Here is a 6,978-nt window from a genome sequence, read left to right as displayed (position 1 = left end):
GAGGTGTTCCCAAACCCCAAAGAGAGGAAGAAAGGAGAAGCTACCTACCTAAGCTGTGGTCATCAGTGACCCCCCCTGGGAGGGCACTGGAGTGATAAGATCCTGATCTCCCATCTCCTACCAGAATTCTCCATGGGCTGAATACATTAGGAAGCCAGAGACCTACAGAGCCCCTTTAGGGAAATCTCTGCAACTTACTGTCCTGGGACACAGACCTGGTGGGAAAGGGTGGAGAGTAGACGGGGTACAGAGGCAAATGGAAGACATTCAACACACATAAGCAACTAAGATTAGTCCTAGCTGAGTAGACAGTAAACTCAAAGCTTTGTGGTCAGGGCTGGAAAATGCTGTGGGCACAGAAGCAGAGCTGTAAACAGCATAGCCTGTGTCTGCAGATGTCCAGAGCAAGACACCAAAAGGAATTCTGTCCTCCTTGGCTCCCCCTTCCCTAGACCAAGGTCACTTACTCCAGTTGTTACAGCCACAGGCTCTCCGGCGCTCACTGAGAACAGGACTTTGTCTTTTACTTCTTTGATGTGCCTCCACAACTCTAAATATGGTGTAATTTCTTGGAAGTTAGGTCATTCTACCCAACAGGTCAGAGAGGGATAGTTTCTCTAAGGTCCTGTTCTACAAACCTGGGCAGGTATATAGAGCTAAGCCCAGCTCTTGGGAACTCTTACAGAGCCCAGGAATCCTTTCTTAAGTCTTAGCAAGTAGGGACAGGTGTTCCTGAGTTCACGAAGGGGAGCATGACGCCCAAGATCTGAGTGTAACATCAAAATATGTTGCATTGCCTTTGGACTCTCAGATAAGATGCTCTTAAACAAAAAAAGTTTTCAAATGTGAGAAACTCCTGAGAATGTCTGGGTTTTATCTCTTCTCTCTTATCAGAAAAAAATGCAATAGGTACAAAGAACATGATAATATTTTATGGTTTCTCTACTGCTGTGTTATTTTGCAGCATAACATGGCCTTGAAGCCTTGGACTGGAAAGCAGCTTGTTTTCAACCAAGAAACAGAACTGTTCTGTTTGTATGCTAATTTTTTACTTGTGCAATCTAGGAATATGTAAAACAAAACATCCTTTACAAAGATTTTTTATCCTCTATAACTATTCATATATTCAAGTAATTATTCAGGAGCCATAAATCAGGGAGATATAAAGACTGACCCTACAGTAGATAACCAACACCTAAATTAATTTTATTAGTTCACTCAACAAAGTCCCTTGAGTGCCTGCATGCCCAGTTCCGCAAGGAGTTTTGAATCAGGCAAGAAGCACGTGGGTTACTTTAGTGAGAAAGAAATTCAAGAAGTGCTCTTTCAACAGGAGTGAACTGAAATCTGGCAACCCTGATCATCTAAAAAAGCTATAACTACACAAAAAGAGAAAAAGAGTCTTCACTTTCTCCTTAAAAAAAAAAAAAAGATTTTATTTATTTATTCATTAGAGACACAGAGAGAGAGACAGACAGGGAGAGGCAGAGACACACAGGCAGAGGGAGAAGCAAGCTCCATGCAAGGAACCCCGACATAGGACTCCATCCCAGGACCCCAGGATCACGACCTGAGCCAAAGGCAGACACTTAACCACTGAGCCACCCAAGTATCCCCCTTCGTTTTCTCCTATAGGCAAGTCTCAATTATTCAATGACCAGAAAAATAACTTATGGATTCTGCAGGCCTTTGACTTATCACTACTTCCTTCATTATCCACCTTCTTATTACTTGTTTAGTGCAGCCTACATATACTTGGCTTTGAATTAATTAAAAAGGAAAAATCCAAGCTGACAGCCAAAGAGAAACTCTGGTCAAGAGACTCAGAAAATAAATGTTTCGTGATTTTTACCCAGCAGGAGAAATTTACCTTCCCCCAGGTTATATTCAACCTAGAAAAATATCCTCACAAAAGACCCAGTAGCATACATGACTCCCTCCTGCTGCTATTGCACTGAGCTGGGGCAGACAGTTGTGTCTAGGGGAGAGTAAACCTCTTTAGGACCAGAAGGGATCTGGCAGGAGCAGAGCTAGAGAGTAGATGGTAAAAGAGCTGGAGAGTAGACGGTAAAAGTTCTGAACTTAGGGGATCCCTGGGTGGCGCAGCGGTTTGGCGCCTGCCTTTGGCCCAGGGCGTGATCCTGGAGACCCGGGATCGAATCCCACATCGGGCTCCCGGTGCATGGAGCCTGCTTCTCCCTCTGCCTATGTCTCTGCCTCTCTCTCTCTCTGTGTGTGACTATCATAAATTTAAAAAAAAAAAAAAAAAAAGTTCTAAACTTAGTTCTGACCTGGGAATGATAGGCAGAGATTCAGAAATTCTGCAACTGAAACGCTAGTTCTGATAGTTCTGTCTGCCCGAGTACATCCATTCCCTCCCCAGCAGCTGAACTCCACTTAAGAAATCTAGCTGCAGGGATGCCTGGGTGGCTCAGCAGTTTAGAACCTGCTTTCAGCCCGGGGCGTGATCCTGGAGTCCCAGGATCGAGTCCCACGTCCCTGCATGGGACCTGCATGGAGCCTGCTTCTCTTTCTGCCTGTGTCTCTGCCTCTGTGTGTGTGTGTGTGTGTGTGTCTCATGAATAAAGATAAAATCTTGAAAAAAGGGGAAAAAAATCCAGCTGCATGGGGGCACCTGGGTTGGCTCAGTCTTGGACATCTGACTGTTGGTTTCGGCTCAGGTCATGATCTAGCCCCACATCCAAGCTACACACTCAGCAGGGAATCTGCTTGAGATTCTCTCTCTCTCCCCCTGCCCCTGCTTGTATGCACTCTAAATAAATAAATATGTGGGACACCCTGGTGTCTCAGTGGTTGAGTGCCTGCCTTCAACTCAGGGCATGATTACTGGCGTTGCGGGATGGAGTCCCACATCAGGCTCCCTGCATGGAGCCTGCTTCTCTCTCTGCCTGTGTCTCTGCCTCTCTGTGTGTGTGTCTCTCATGAATAAATAAATAAAATCTTAGAAAGAAAGAAAGAAAGAAAGAAAGAAAGAAAGAAAGAAAGAAAGAAGAAAGGAAGGAAGGAAGGAAGGAAGGAAGGAAAAGAAAGAAAGAAAGAGAAAGAAAGAAAGAAAGAAAGAAAGAAAGAAAGAAAGAAAGAAAGAAAGAAAGAAAAAGCAAGCTAGCTGCAGGTCCTCTCCTTCTCCACATGACACACTCCCTAGTGACAAAGGCCACAGGGGTCACACACCTGCAGTCTTTGTTTCACTACCATATACCTGTAGTTCTGTCTGTGCCTTATCATCCCGCTGACTCTATAAAGTTCTTGAAGCTGGAGCCTGTTTTTGCGGGATTTTTACAGCCTCCCATCTTCGTGGTGCCTTTAGCAGTAATGATTATTCTACACCGCATTCCTGGGGGCAGGAATTAGTGCAGAGCAAGTGGCCATTATGGGAGTATGATCCTGGGATTCCAGAAACCCAGGCTGCTCAAAGCCTTCCCCATTCTTGGATTAGTAACAGCCATTGAGACTAAAGACCTAGAAGCCTGGGTTGAAGAAAAGAGAACACTTCAAACCATTATTGTTCATTAACACCCTGTTAGTTATCTAAGTGCTTAAGGAATGTCACTGGGTGTGGTAAGTTTATAACAATGAGTGCTGGAAGGAAGGAGGTGGACCAGTCCTTAGCATGGGTCATGAGATCTCCATATCTCAGGGAGACAGAACTGAGTCCATATGGGGGGCCTCTGAGAGGGCCCTGGGAACTGGTGACTGTAGCTGGAGGACACCTTGTGCCTGAAAGGCTGAGTAGAGAAAGAATGGGAGGTTGAGGAAGTCAACCAGACCAATTTGGCTCACCCATCTAGAAGTGGTCAACCAGAAGATGGAGGTCAACCAGACCAATTCAGCTCACCCACCTAGAAGTAAAGCCTATTTCAATCAGCTGAACAGGTAGTGTTTAAAGAGACTCAGCTCATGGAGCTGAAAAGTCAGTTAATTCTGAATAATGAAACATAATAAATAAGGTATTTTGAACATACGTATAGAGAGATGTAAGTGCATGGTAGATTTTAGAGCCGAAGAGTCTTGTTTTGTTTTGTTTTGGCACTGAAGAGCTTTAAAGACGTAATCTAACACTTTTAAAGAGAAACCCAAGACTCCCAAGGTAAAGGGTGCCAGTCAATGTTATAAGAAATAGGTAATGGAAAAGCAAAGAAGTCAGGTATTCCATCTTAATCAAATTCCATGCTTGAGACAATCAGAAGAAGGAATTTCAGGGGAACCTGGGTGGCTCAGTCGGTTAGCATCCAACCCATGACGGTGGCTCAGGTCATGATCTCAGGGTCATGATCTCAGGGTCTTGAGAACCCCCTGTTGGGCTCCCTGCTGAGCAGAGATCCTATCTCCCTCCCTTTCTTCCCCACCCCCATATAAATAAATGAATCATCTTTTTAAAAAAGAAGAATATCTTGTTTTTTTAAGATTTTATTTATTTGTTCATGAGAGACACACACAGAGAGAGGCAGAGACACAGGCAGAGGGAGAAGCAGGCCCCATGCAGGGAGCCCGATATGGGACTCGATCCCAGGACTCCAGGATCACACCCTGGCCCAAAGGCAGATGCTCAACCGATGAGCCACCCAGGTGTCCAGAAGAAGGAATTTCAACTAAGAACATAAAAAGTTAAAGTAAAAATTTCCACAAAACTCTAGGGAATTTGCAGCCATTTATATTGGAAAATATTTATATTGCTCATTAATTTAAAACATAAGAGAAACCTCAAGTACTAGTTAAATATTTACATCCTTATCTGTCCAGGTACTAAGAAGCCCAGCATATTTTGCAATGACTTTTTTTTTTATTGATTCCGTGAAGGCCAACTCTGAGTGCCAAAACCTGGATAACTTTTATTTGAAGTTGGACAATCTAGAAGTCAATCCTGACTCCACTCCTTAGCTGGCAACCTGAGACCCCATGGCTCACTTACCCACCTTGTAAAATGGGTTGTCCTGAGGATCACAGACAGATGTGACACTCTAAAACACCCAGCTACCTCGAAGCTACCCAGCGGCTCAAGCCATGGGGGCATTATTATTTTTATTTACAGTGATAAGTAAAGGTTCTTTTGCGTGCAATCCTCATGATCATCATCTGGCCTTGACCCTTCCATGTTCTGCAGATTCCTACTGAAATCTAAGTAAATTGTGTATTGTACTTAGAAAGTTAGATTAAAAAGGCAACAATATTTTATTACTGGGATCTGCTGAAGTAAATTTTATTTAGAAAAGGCAGGGGGAAAAAAAAAGAAAAGAAAAGGCAGGGGATCCCTGAGTGGCTCAGTGGTTTAGCGCCTGCCTTGGGCCCAGAGTGTGATCCTGGAGACCATGGATCGAGTTCTGCATCAGGCTCCCTGCATGGAGCCTGCTTCTCCCTCTACCTCTGTCTCTGCCTCTCTCTCTCTCATTCTCTCTCTCTCTATCATGAATAAATAAATACAATCTTAAAAAAAAAAAAAAGAAAAGACAACTTTTTTTAAAAACAGTCGTTGAAGTGTTTCTCAGATCCTCAGACACTGTTCCCACCCTGGCCCTACACACGACCACCCTAGAGTTTTCTAATCTGCTCCTTGGAGTTTGGGAAGCACAACTGGGCTGGATTATATGTTAAGAATTTCACTCTGGGGATCCCTGGGTGGCGCAGCGGTTTAGCGCCTGCCTTTGGCCCAGGGCGCGATCCTGGAGAGCCGGGATCGAATCCCATGTCGGGCTCCCTGCATGGAGCTTGCTTCTCCCTCTGCCTATGTCTCTGCCTCTCTCTGTGTGTGTGTGACTATCATAAATAAATAAAAATTAAAAAAAAAAAGAATTTCACTCTGAGCTGGCCTTCTTCTGATCCATGAACAAGCTCTGGTCACACCTTCCTTTGTGTTTAATTTTCTAAAAGAAGCTTGTGATAAATCCAGGGAGGTAGCCCAGTGTCCCACTGAGCAGATTATTAAAAGACAGTTCCAATTTTCTTCTTAATTTCCAAAGAGTGACATTCGAAGGAACTTTGGAAACCTTCCAATTGTGTAAAGTATCTAGTTGGGTTTTTTTTTCTTTTTTTATTTTCTTTCTCTCTCTCTTTTTTTTTTTTAATTTTTTTTAATTTTTTTTCCGCCTCCCCCGCCCCCCCCCCGCCCCCTCCCCGGCTGTCCGCTCGCCTCCCTCGCCTCCCTCGCCTCTCTCTCTTTTTTTTTAAATAAATCTGTAGAACTACTTTCCTCCCTTGACACTTTCTCCTCCCAGCAACTTCTTTTTGTTTTGTAAATAGCTAATACCTTTGCCTCATTTACAAATGAAAAGTACAACCCAAGAAGTCTTCCTCCTGCCCCAAAGCAATGCAGTAGATATCCTCCACCAGGGGCAACCCTTTATATTAGCTCCTTTATCCTTCCGGGGTTACTTCATACAAATAGAACCAAATACAAATGCATGCCCTTATTTCCTCCACTTTCTAACACCCAAAAGAGCAGGTTTACACAGACTCTTTTTACCTAGCCACTTAAGAAGCCCTGGAGCACACTCTATGTCAACACAGAGAGATGGCCTGCACTCTTTTGTTTATAGCTGCATGAATATCCCCATTGCTGGACACTTAGATTATTTCCAATCTTTTTTTATTGCAAACAGAGTCACAATAAGTAACCTCATCTCTGACATTTCATGAAGATGTATCTGTAGGATAAAGTCCTAGAAGTAGGATTGCTGACTCAAAGGACTGGCCTGCATTTTCAATTTCAAGGCTGAGACTCTAAATCCAGCTCTCAGACGAGAGAGAGAGAGAGAGAGAGAGAGAGAGAGAGAGAGAGAGAGAGAGAAAAGCAGGCTACTTATTGTGTAATCCTGGACTTATCCCTGGACTGGTGCTGGTTTGCAATTAGTGCAGAAATTGAGAGCAGTTGAAAACTTGGAGTGGTTTCCCACTGCAACATTCACCCACATGGTCATATTTCTAAGCAGTTGGGTTTATTGATCTTATCCACCTATGATGACT

Source organism: Canis aureus, chromosome 29, assembly GCF_053574225.1.
Source record: "Canis aureus isolate CA01 chromosome 29, VMU_Caureus_v.1.0, whole genome shotgun sequence".
NCBI lineage: Eukaryota > Metazoa > Chordata > Mammalia > Carnivora > Canidae > Canis > Canis aureus.
This window is presented reverse-complemented; position numbering follows the sequence as displayed.